The following is a 13,424-nucleotide window of genomic DNA, read 5'->3' as shown; positions in this document are numbered from 1 at the left end:
CTTTAACTTTACTTTGATTACTCTAATCCAAGGCTCGAATGATTAACAAATTGAGTATATGGAAGCGGTTTCATAAGTATATCTGCTATTTGATCCTTGGTATTCAAATACTCAATTGTAATCAGTTTCTTCTCATACAGATCTCTTCCGAAGTTATACTTGATGTCAACGTGTTTCAGTCGTTTATGCTCCCAGCGAGCAAGTAGATGTATATACGATTGATTATCTTCGTAGATTTTAGGTGAAGTTATCCCGGTAATTCCCAAATCGCTTAGAAGATTTTTTTGGAAGACAGCCACAATTGTTTGTCTCTTCGTAGACGACAAAATTGTTTTGCACAACAAATACCTTTACAAAAAATCCGGAAGTTGATTTCCTATCTGATTCGCTCCCATAGTCTACATCAACAAAACAGGACAATTTGTCAATTTTCCCTTTTTGAACTCAAAGATATATTCAACGTTCCTTTAATGTAACGCAATACTCTTTTCAAACCTTTCCATCGTGCTTCTGTTTGACTGTGTTGATAGCGACTAAAGTAATTTACTGCGAAACTTAGATCCGGACATATGGCCAACATTACATACATTAAGCAGCTTACTAATTCTCTGTAGGGCTTCGAATTACTTTATAGATTTTCTTCGCTGTCTGGAATTGACGTCGTATCCATAGGAATTCTTATCGGGTTACAATCTTCCATCTTAAATCGTTCCAGTAGTTTCTTTGAATAGTTACTTTGGTTCAGACGCAGTTTTGTATCTGATTTTTCAATGTCAATACCAAGAAATGACTGTAATTTACCTAAGTCTTTCATTCGAAATTTATTTCTCAGTTTCTTCTTTATTTGATTGATTAGACTCTTGTTATTCCCTGCAATAATAATATCGTCTACATATAAAAGTATGTACACGCCAGCTTCTTTACGTTCCCACATATATAGGAATTTATCTATTTCTGATCTTCGGAAACGTAGACATGTGATAAAGTTGTTGAACATCTTGTTCTATGCTCTTGGCGCTTGCTTGAGGCCATAGAGAGCTTTATTTAATTCACAAACAAGATTACTCTCCGTTTCAAATTCTGTAGGTGCTTTCATATATAGTTCCTGCTCTATTTCACCATGAAGAAAGGCATTTCTTACATCCATATGGCTTGCATTGAAAATCCTTCTCGACTATTGCTGTAAGTAAGGTCCTCAGTGTCGTTAGTCTAGCCACAGATAGATAAGTCTCTTCGAAATTGTATCCTTCCTTCTGTGCGCAGCCTTTAACGATTAATCTTGCTTTATATCTTTCGATGTTCCCGTTTTTATCTTTTTTTATCTTAAATATCCATCTGTTATCCAATAATCTTTTTCTTTGAGGTAGTGTAGTTAGTTCCCAAGTATTATTATATCTGTTAAGGCATCTCTTCTTTTACTGCTTGCATCCACTCTTGTTTATCATCACGAGAGGCAATTTCTTCAAGACTGTCTGGTAAATCCTCTACATATGTTTCAGCTTGTAGTGCGATCACTGCGTAATCTTCCAAATGACGGGGTTTCTTCTTTATTCTGCTGCTCTTACGTGAGGTTTCTACATATCCTTTTTCTGATTCTATATTTTGTAAATTCTTCTTAGCTAGTGTCTCAGTGTTTTGATTATCTTCTATATTAAATTCTTCTTCGCTTTCTTTTGAATTTTCTTCAGGAAGGATACTCAATTTATTCCCTGGTGTGTTCTTAGATTGTACTGTCAATTCATTTTCTTAATAAATCCAATTTTCGCTTGGTGAGCTATCAAAAATAAATTTTATCTCGTCAAATATAACATCTCTTCCAGTTATTACTTTTCTCTCTTCTGGACTCCAAAGTTTGTATCCGTTGAAGTTATATTCTTTGGACAGTATCCAATAAAATAGCACTTAAATGTTCTAGACTCGAATTTTCCTGGAACCAATTCCTTAGGTAGTTTTAGATATGCAGTACAGCCGAACACTGAGTTTTGAGATATTCGGAGTTTTTTCGTATCATAAGGCAGCAGGAATCTTTTCATCCAAAAATGATGTGGGATTTCGATTCGTTATATAGGCAGCAGTTTGTACTGCTTCCGACTGGAGATTTTTATTCAGTTTTGAGTTTAATAGTAGACATCGTGCCTTTTCTAGAATTGTACAATTCATCCGTTTGGCTACTTCATTTTGTTGCGGAGTGTATCGGATAGTAAACTCGAACTATATTTTTTTACTTTTAAATTCGGATAGTAAACTCGAACTGTATTTCTTTACTTTCAAAGAACTGCTTGATCTCAAAAGAAATATACTCACTACCATTATCGCATCTGAAACGATTTATCCTTGTGTTAAAATGAGCTGTCGCCATATCTTTGAACACTTTGAAGTAACGCAATACTTTCGCTTTAGGTAAAATGTAGGCACAGACGATTACAAATGTAAAATGTGTATAATCGTCTATGAAGGTAATTACACTGTTAGAAAACAGTAAACACGAGTTTCCTTTACATATAAATGAACGAAATTAAAAGTAATGACTGATTTAACTAAAAATTAAGTTACAGTAGTTACTTAAATGAAATGGACGTGTACATTAAATACTTTTAATAAAATTTTATGAAAAATACATTAAATTTCATAAATTTTCATAAAAAATACATTAAATTTTATGTATACAAATATATACTTTTTAGTTATAAATACATTAAATTTAATGTAATGTTACGAAATTAAATTCAAATTGTGTAACTTAAAAGTTAATAAAATTTAAGAACATTTCTAACAGTGCACATATCTCATGTTTTGATGCGATGTAGGACCGATCAGATCACTGTCAGCTGTAGCGAACGTGTAGATCGTTTTCGATGTTTATTGTGGAGTAAATGTGTCTGTTTTCTCTCGATGCATATTTCACATAGATCTTGAGGTGAATCCGAAAGTTTTAAATTTATTCTAATAGTTTTGAGTTTGAAGCCTTTTTACATCTTCTTAATTTAAGTGGCCCATTCTTTTATGCTATAATTCTAAGTCATCTTATTTCGTACTTATTTTCGCATACTACCTTTCTGAAATTCGGTTTATACAAACCTGAATTGTTTCTATGCCTTATTGCAACAGTTATCTTTTGTAATTAGTCCTCGTTTATTTTCGAATGTTACTTGAAAGCCGTTTAGCTCAAGCTTCCGTACCGAAAGAAGATTATATTGGAGATCTGGTACTAAAAGTACTTCTCTTATAGTGACTAAGACTTTCTTTTCTTCAACTGGACTTAACAACTGTATTTCACCAATCTTATTAATCTGTAAAAAAACTTCCTGATTTTGCAATTCTTATTTTTATAGGTGTCTCTAATTCTTTAATATTATTTATGGAGATATTTTTACTTATTAAATGGTTAGTAGCGCCAGAATCCAAGAACTATTTAATATTATAGCCTGTGTTATTTCCAGTTGTTGTTGAAAAATAGAAAGTTTGTTCGTTAGCTTGCTTTTCTGATTTAGAGGTGCGCATTTTGTGGAGCAAAATTTTTTGCAGCTTGTTCAGATAATCTCTTTCGACATTCAGCATATTTATCCAATTTTATCGCAGTAATTGCATTTATGGAAAAAATAGTGTATTGTTTGTCTTTTGTACAGATTTGTTCTTCTGTGCATTTCCTTTCTTGAACTTTTGTCGTGATTGTGACGCAAACACTGATGAATGAGATGATTTCTCTCTATCCGTTCTTATACCTCGTCGTTTAATTTTTACATCCATAAGTCTACTCTTCACGAATCCTAGTGTTAGATTATTTACAGCTAGAGTTTCAATTGTAGTGACTATGTTGTCATATTCCGATGGCATCATAAGAAGGAGATGACAGATTATATCTGTTTTTTTCTAGATTAGCTGCTATTGAACGCAAATCTCGAATACATTTATCAAACTTGAGAAAATGTGTCAAAGAATCTTTTGTCTCATCAAATTTCATGGATAAGAGTGACTTATGTATCAGTAGCTGGCTAGCAATACCTTTCCTTTCGAACGTTTCACAAAGTGTAGACCACAAGTCAAAAGTCGTCTCCTTATCTTTAGCGTATTCAAGGTGACTGTCAGCAATACGTTGAATGATGTTAGATTTACATTTTCGATCCTTTCTTTGGTTTTCTGACTTTGATGTTTTTTGACTCCTTCATTGTCCATTGTTCCGTCGTCTGTAACGAATATTTCCACCATCTCTATGTACTTTTGTGTAATAAAGCTTAGTAAATCCATTTCAGTTAATAGAATCTCCATCTGGAATTTTCAGTTGCTAAAATTTGTCCCGTCGAATAACGAGATTTTTTATGCTTTTCTGCGTTGATTTCTGCCATTGCAACACAGTGAGATTAGGTGCTCGACTTTACTGTTTAAGTTACTGTACTTGAGTACTCTATTTATACAGAATTCAGTTTCTAGCAAGAAACCTGGACCCATAATTTGTTGGGATATGGGTTTTGTAAGCTTAGACACACAGATTTATTAGGTGTTGGAATTAATTCGTAGCGTTTTACAAGTGATGGGAAGTACTTTCATTAATGTATTTTTTAATGCTCATGTGAAATAAATAACATTCTTTCATTAAAAAACGCTACGAATTAATTCCAACACCTAATAATATATAGCTTGAGCCTTTTATTCTGAATAGCATCGAACGACTCTTTGTCGAGTTTTACAGAGATTTCGAACAAGGAGTGAGTAGGAGAGGAAATAGGAAACATGACAGCAAAAATACCGTGAAAACAAAGATCGCATTATTTCCATAAACCTAGCCAATAATGAACAAATTTAAAAACAAAAAAAACTAGATATTTAAATATTAAATTGTATATTCCAATACCTTAAAATAACTTTATCAGTGTATACTTATAATCTCTATGTTAGTGACTTCAATATAACAAAGATGCAAATCAAGCTTAATTTAATGCATGATAAAAATTTTTTTTATGTCGAGTATCACATAGGTGATCTAATGATGGCTAGGAGATTAAAAACAATTATACATTTGTTTATGTATTCGATACAAGTTATATTATGTGTTTTTTTTTGTCATACGGTTTCTTTACAAGACTGCTTTATGTAGTCATTTTGTTTTGTAATATTTATAATATAACTTGTATCAGATACATAACAAATTAAGAAAGTCATTTTAAGGAGAAAACATGTAAAAATATTAATTTACTTTCAATGGTACAAATTAGTACAAATTCATTAGTACAAATTCTGTGTTAATTTTTGTTCTGGTTTTTTTTTAGTGGTCCTGCCAGCTTATTAAATATTAAACTAACAGCGCCACTGTTTTCTGAAATACACGTAATATAGAATTGCTTTTGATGGTACAAAATAGTACAAATTCAATCCTATTGACTTCTGATATTTTTCTTTTTCTCTTTTTTTTTTAATTAGTCCAATATTAATCTAGCAGCGTCATGAGTTTTTCCAAAACGACACACGGTACAAAATTATCATTGATGATACAATTTAATATAAAAAGGGTACTAAAACTTCCGATAGGTCCGATTTGATTCTACTGATTTGGTCCTGCTAGCTTTATAGAGCTAACTTAACCTAATCTATTGTAAGCGTAATAGCGGCAATCAAATGGTAATCTTACATAAATTTATTTCTGTGATGTATATAAGAAAAAGAGAAAACTTTAGGTATATCATAAACATTATTAATGTTACATACTTATATACAGGGTGTCCCATTTTAATATCCTAAATAACTTCTTTATTTTTGATCTTAGAAAAAAATGTTTCAGAAAAAAGTTGTATGGCTTTGAGGGAGACATAAGATGGTCATTAGTTTGACTTTGAATAGTTGCTTGAAGATCACTTGAAGATTATCTTCAATTTCTTAAATGGAAATTACCCCTACTTTTTATGGTACATTCTTATAGATCATCTCGAGAGCTTTCCAAAACACTATAATTAAAACACTTAACTTAATTGCATTTAAGAAATATTGAAAGTAACCTTCACATGACTTTCAAGCAACTGTTCAAGGTCAGACTAAACAAAGACTGGAACAAATAACTGATTTGGGAGATTGATTGAGAACAATTTCATATCAGTTATCGATCACGACTATAACAGTTACATCTTGTTACGTCTCGTTTTCTGTCATAGCCCTAATGTTTCCGAACGGAGCTAGAAGATCTGTTCACATTACTTTAAGGATTATTATCAAGGATTTTTTTTGGCATTTCAAATATAAAATTAAATAATCTTTTTGAAATATAAAATATCTTTTGTATTGTATTTAAAATATGTCCATCTCTGATAATACGTTATGTTTAATACATGCCCAACCCTGTTCTGCGGCATTCTATACTACGTAAAGTTTCTCTACGATACTCAAAGTGAGGATATAATAGTATTAATGATTGATTCCGCCATTTTACTTCAAAGCCAATGAAAGTTTTTCATTGGCAGAGCTGTTGCTCGGTGCACTTTAAAATCCTTTGTTTAAAACCAAACACTTTGTACACAAATCGATTAAAGATGTACGTAAATATACTAAAGATATATAATATTCTTGAGACTTCTACGGGTGCTTTCTATATAAAGATTATGCATTTCTCAGGTTTTCTTTGTGTCCAGATTCTATTCTTGGAATGCCAACATTTCATGGACCTTGCAGTACACTTTATCAGGGCGAGGAGCAGCCTGATACTGAGCTGTTTCTTCGGATCGTTCCTTTTTATATTACGCTTATTTTATATTACGCTTATTGAAGTAAGGAGAAAAGAAGAGAATTGTAAAGGGAGAGGGGGAAGGTGGGAGAATCAATTAGTCTTCAATAACCTGGAGAATGGTTTTCCATATTTTATCAAAACACTCAATAAATATGCAAACAATGATTTCTGACACACAATCAGATGAAAGGATCCTATCCATTCTCTCATATGTCAAAGGAACAACAAATCGGATTGGCAGGATATTAAATAAATATAATATCCGAACTATCTTCAAATCAAGAAGATAGGGCAAATCTTAAGAAATCCTAAAGATCAAAGACTTCCACTTAGCTCCGCAGGAGTATACAAGATACCTTGTTCCTGCGGGCAAATATACATTGGAGAAACTGGAGAATGGTCAATCTATGGATAAAGGAACACCAACGTGATGTCAGGCTAAAACACGTCACGCAATCAGCATTATCAGAACACAACATCGAAATAGGACATCAAATATTGTTTGACAAAACGACCATATTAGCCAACATTACATCATACTTTCCAAAAAAAGTATAGAGAAGCCATAGAGATACAAAAATACCCTAACAATTTAAATAGAGATAATCTCTAAATAGAGATACAACATAAATAAAATATGGAAAACCATTCTCCCGGTTATTGAAGATTGACCGATTCTCCCACCTTTCCTCCCACAATTCTCTTCTTTTCTCCTTACCATTCCAACAAGTAGCGTAATATAAAAACGGACGACCCGGAGGAACAGCTCAGTGTCAGATCACTCCTCTGCTCCTCGCCTTGATGAAGTGGACTGCAAGGTTCACGAAACGTCAGCATTTCAAGAATGGATCTGGACACGGAGGAAACCCGCGAAACGCATAATCTTTATAAAGATATATATTAATAATAATATAGAAACGAATTAAACCACGAAATTCTCAATATATTTTATTTGATAAGATACACATTGAGTATTTTATTAATTGATGTATCTCGCTTTTACATTCAGATTAGCTTAGTGTACAACAGTTTTAATGTGCACTGAATGTGTATCAATTCTGCTAGTAAAAAACGCTATAAGAGTCGTAATAAACGAATGCTATCTATCGTCAAAAATATGAAAAGGAGAAGATTTTTTGAGGCGATAACGTATTTTACATAAAAATTTGACATTTCGGATTTCGCATGATTTCGCGTAATGATATCTCGGTTCGTAGGACACATAGAGATAAAATAAACACTTGTTGTATAATTCATCCAAGTTGTCGATTGAACTTATCAGAAGATGATCGGTCTAACCTTTATTGAAAAACCGATAATCTTGGATGCCCACAACTTGCTGACTCGCGTAAAGACACAGGGCGGTCTCGCGCTGTGCGTCCACTTAGCGCAGCAAAACACTATCATGTCTCTTGATCACATATACTACTGTGATCAAAAAGTATCTGAACTTTATTTTTTTAAAAATTGCTGGAAAACTGTAAATCAAATCCGTTTGCTTTGCTAGTACACATGTCTTTCACATTTGGTAAAAAAAAATCATGGCGTTCCTTCAAGTTGTTTGAGAATGACAGTTGTTTATGTCAATGAAAATTTTTGTACACGGCGATTTTTATCGAGCAAAGAATTTGTTTGAAATTTTACGTTATGAATGAAATTTCATTCGTAACGCAAAATTTCAAACAAATTCTTTGCTTGGTAGTTTTCGATAAAAACAGAATTGTGCACGTTACCTCAAGAAAGTTATCGTTACTTTTTGAAAAAAGTAACTCGTTATCATTACTCGTTATCAATTTTAAAAAGTTACGCGTTATCGTTATCGTTACTTGAAAAATAATGATTTGTAATCTTTTTTGTAACATTAAAGTAAATTATTAGATTTTAAAATTACATTAGTTGATAATTAATTTAATATTAAATGTGAAATCAATATTCAAACTAGAAAGTCTCTACTAACTAGTTTGTACATAGAGCAAGTTTTTCTTTATATTAAACTTACTTTTATTAATTCTTTATTTTCTTAACCCTCAGTATCCACAAAATTAGTGTAATCTCTCTTCCCGATTTTCATAGTTTAGATGTTTTTTTCCAATCCCTTTTCACTTATTGCAAAATATCTTTTATGCTACTACATTTTAGACTTTCTCAAAAGTTCTTTTTTTTTCAGTTTTCAAACGCGATAGATTAAAAAAAAGTTAGTTAAAATTGATGCACTACAATCTGAGATACAAGCAAAAGAAAACGCTGAGTTACAAATACTCGAATGTGAATAGATAGAGACTTTTTTGTGGGTACTGAGTTAATATCGTATTTTAATGTATTCATTTTTATAAGAATTTAGATTAAACAGATAATAGATTAAATGTTATTTTTAAACATATTCCCTGGAAATAAATTGATAAAATCTTTATTAATAGACCTATTTCAGTGTAATTCATAATGAAATGAGTCAATTGATAGAGATTTCAGCGACTTTCAGCGATTTCAGTGATTTATTTCCACCAAGGTTACTATTGTGTATTACAATATTTATTGCCCGTACCAAAAATTTACAATATAGGTATATATGTAATGTGAATTATACGAGGGCAAGTCAATAAGTTTTTAGAAAAACATAATAAAACATATTTTTTTTGATCGATTCATTTTTATTTCTCAACATAGTCTCCTTTTAGCTCGATACACTTGATCCAACGATTCTCCAACTTTTTCAAACCGTCCGAATAATATGATTTGTCCAACCCTTCAAAATAAGTTTCTGTTTCGGCGATGAGCTGCTCTCTGGTGGTAAATCTCTTTCCTTCGAACCATTTCTTCAGGTTTGAAAACAGGAAATAGTCGCAGGGAACTAAATCTGGCGAATGTTGGATAGAGAAGCAATTCGTAGCGGAATTCGTTGCGGAATTCATTGAATTTGGCCATCGGTGCGGGTACGTGCATTGTCTTGATGGAAGAGCACTTTCTTCTTCGTCAAATGGGGAAATTTTTTTTTTAAATGTTGTTGAAACGGTCCAATAAGGTTGCGTAGTATCGCCATAATTAAATTAATTCACCCAATTGTATACAGTCGCAAACCCTGGTGCAGATGTGCTATGAACATTATCCAACTCGGCTTTGATTTCTTTCGGCGTTAAACCTTTCATATGTAGATGTTTGATCACTGCACGAAACTCATTTTCTTCCATTTTGCAGAAAATACAAAGGTTGTTCGCTTTAATCGTCTACAGAAATGAAACCACGCGATGAATTCCACTCAAAATTTGACAGTAATCAGCTGAAAGATGCTACTTGCCAAAAAGTAATGTGACATGACACTGCGAGTGCCCTCTGACAGATTTTCTAAGAACTTATTGACTTACTCTCATATATTTTCAACATTGGAGCAGTGCCTATTAGAATACTGCAGTATAAGATATTAAGTACAAATATTTTTACAAGTATTTTTTAAGAAATTAAGAATAAATTATAAAATAAGAAAATAATAGGGAACTAAAATAACGATAAATTCGTTACCGTTACTGTAAAAATATAACGACGTTACAAATAATGCGTTATTTTCCAACCCTGGGTAAAAATCGTCGCGCACAAAAATCTTTAAACAATGACATAAACAATTGTCATTTTCAAATGGCTTGAAGGAACGCCATGATATTTTACCAAATGTGAAAGACATGTGTACTATCTTAGCAAAGCAAACGGATTTGATATACAGTTGTCCCGCAATTTAAAAAAAATAAAGTTTGAATTTGAATTGAGAAAAGTTTGATTTGAGAAAAGTTTGAATACTTTTTAATCACGGTAGCATTACTTTTATAAATTAAGATTCTTCCGAAATTGAAGTATAGGCATTCTTACATATCTGCAGTTTGCAATTTATGCCGAGAACAAACATTTTTGAAATTGTGATCTTTTATACCATTTCCTACAATTAGTTCAAAATGGCGTCTAGAGCTGTCAAGTCATGACAATATTTGCAAGTTTAACTACATACAGTTACGACAGGTACCAGCAAATGAAGGGTTCGATTTCTTTCTGCGTATGCGTTAACTGCACAACCAAAAATATGGCGGACTGTCATAACATATGTCATAGCAACGGCGATTGAGACAAACAAATATCGTGAGTGTCTAAAAGCAAAAATGACTATAAGAGATGGAATCTCTTGTACTTTTGCTACATGCAAAAATATTTGTAGAGGGGAAAATAAAATAGGTTATAAGAATATTTCTTTTGATTTCCTAAGGATATTGAAAGATATGTTAAGATTACGCAAAAATTCATTACAAGACATGCATACACGATGATAGAAATATCTATAACAGCATTAATAGCCATGCTTTTTCATGCTTTCTCGTTTCTCCTCATGCCTTCTCATGCTTTCTTCGATTCACGTGCAACTTCAGATGACTAGGCATGTATTTCTGTCACTGTGCACACAACGATATTAACGTTTATTGTTGACACCTAAATGCAAATTTAATAATTTGTACTTAAGTTACGCCAGGAGATATGAAACAACTTACTAATTATTGTTTACTAACCGTAAACTTCGAGCAATATTCAGTGAAATACATAAAATACAAATAAAAATATTTATGCTAAAATTCTATAGTATATATAGAAAAAAGTACGCAACATAGAAAAAAGTCATCGATACCAATATGTCACTTTGTTTTTATAATATTTCTTTAATAAAAGATAAAAATAAATAATATAATACAGGGCTATGAACCATTCAGGTTATTGTGTAAGTAAAAATATTTTTATAAACAATCTAAAATACAGACAGTTTCGACTCCTATCGGGTTCATTTTCAATGTTCAATAATAAATTAAAAAAGTTACCGGTAACTTCGCAAGATGTTTAACAATTAAAATTTGATGAGCGTACGTTATACTTGCATGTTGGCAAGTAGAATAATTGCGGGATAAGACTTAGATACAAAACACCATAACCATCGGAACTTGATGTTAATCGAATTCAAAAGTCACATAATAATCGCATGTGTATAATCATACATTGAATTTCTTATCAATATTACAGTACACTAAATTGATACAGTGAATTCAATGCAGAATTGAAAAAACGCTATGTTCTTTCTATAACTGTAATTAACAAAAATATTACTATCACTAATAACAATATTATAATTAATGATGCCATTAATTATATTGTAATATTATACCATTATATTATACATAATAGAAATTGGAAGTCAATTAAAAGTTACACAAAAAAAAGTAAATATCTGTTGAATAATATTTGATCATTCAAATTAATTGAAAAAAATAATTGAAAAAAAATTGAGTACAATATGCAATTATAAAATTCAGAGATATAAATCGAGTCTTAAAACTGTAGAATTCTGAGATGTAATGCCAGAACATTCGAAGTTGAAATGATCCTGCCATCTAATAAAGGAAGTGATAAGAAAAATGACGTAGAAAAGAAATTAGAAAGAGGAATTCAATGTAGGAAAGGATTATAAGAAGGGTAGATATACGTCAGGAAATCACAGAATCGGTATCTGTCTATTAGATCATTTCTTAAATCAGAGTGTAGTTTATAAAATTGAATGTTTAGGTTGTGAAGCTAGCTATGTTAGTCAGACAAAAAAGAGATTACAAACTAGAATAAAAGAACATCGATCTGATATTAACAAGAAAAGAGGATCTCTGTAATTTCTGACCATCTGTAATTTCTGACCACCGTACTAGTTTTAATGATTTTAATGATACGTTCATGATTTTAAATGGGAAAACGTCGAAATCTTAGACAACAAACCTTACTATAAAAAAAGCCTTATTTCTGAAATGGTCCACATTAAAAAACAAAAGTATGATTTGAGACAGATACCGATCCGCTGACGTATATTACATCTCAAAGTTTTACAGTTTTAAGACTCGATTTATATCTCTGAATTTTATAATTGCATATTGTACTCAATTTTTTTTCATTAATTTTTTTCAATTAATTTGGACGATCAAACATTATTCAGCAGATATTTACTTTTTATTTTTTTTCTGTAACTTTTAATAATTGACTTTCAATTTCTGTAATGTATAATACAGTGGTATAATATTACAATATAATTATTGGCATCATTAATTATAATATTGTATTACGTTATTAGTGAGGGTAATATTTTTGTTAATTATAGTTATAAAAGGAATATGAAGCGTTTTGCATCAATTCTGCATTGAATTCACTGCATCAACCTAGTGTAACATTGATAAGAAATTCACTGTATGATTATACTACATGCGATTATTATGTGACTTCTGAATTCGACTAATATTATTCCGGTGGTTATGCTGCTTTGTATCTAGACCTTATCCTGCAATTATACCACTTGTCAACATGCACAAAGAATAGATCTACATTAATATATTTAGTTGTATATTGAAAATCATAAATAGAATTTATCTGAATTTAAAAAATACTTTATGCGAAGTACTACAACGTCTCTTGATGATGTTGAAATTCAGTGCAATCCTTAATGTGCTGACAGTTACATGATCGATATTAAAGAAGCTATTGGCTGTGGTCGATTTTGTACGTTCATGTGCTTTAAGCGCTTGTAATCATCATTCTGTCTTTATCGTTCATTAGAACGATAAAACGTAAAATAAGAATAGAAGTACTGAAAAGCGCTGAAAGCGTCGACTGCAGTCACTGTCGTAACTGAATATAATTGTGACATTAAACTGTGACA

At 31.5% G+C, this 13,424-nt stretch overlaps 1 protein-coding gene across 3 annotated transcripts in view; it reads left to right on the top strand.

Moving 5' to 3' along the window:
• Positions 1 to 13,424, top strand: part of ND-42 (NADH dehydrogenase (ubiquinone) subunit ND-42) — a 44,062-nt gene that overhangs the window by 28,968 nt on the left and 1,670 nt on the right. The window lies entirely within an intron of this gene.

This window comes from Acromyrmex echinatior, chromosome 7, assembly GCF_024713525.1.
Source record: "Acromyrmex echinatior isolate Ae372 chromosome 7, ASM2471352v2, whole genome shotgun sequence".
NCBI classification, from domain to species: domain Eukaryota; kingdom Metazoa; phylum Arthropoda; class Insecta; order Hymenoptera; family Formicidae; genus Acromyrmex; species Acromyrmex echinatior.
Note: the sequence above shows the minus strand (reverse complement) of the source record. Positions and strands in the feature narration are given on the sequence as shown.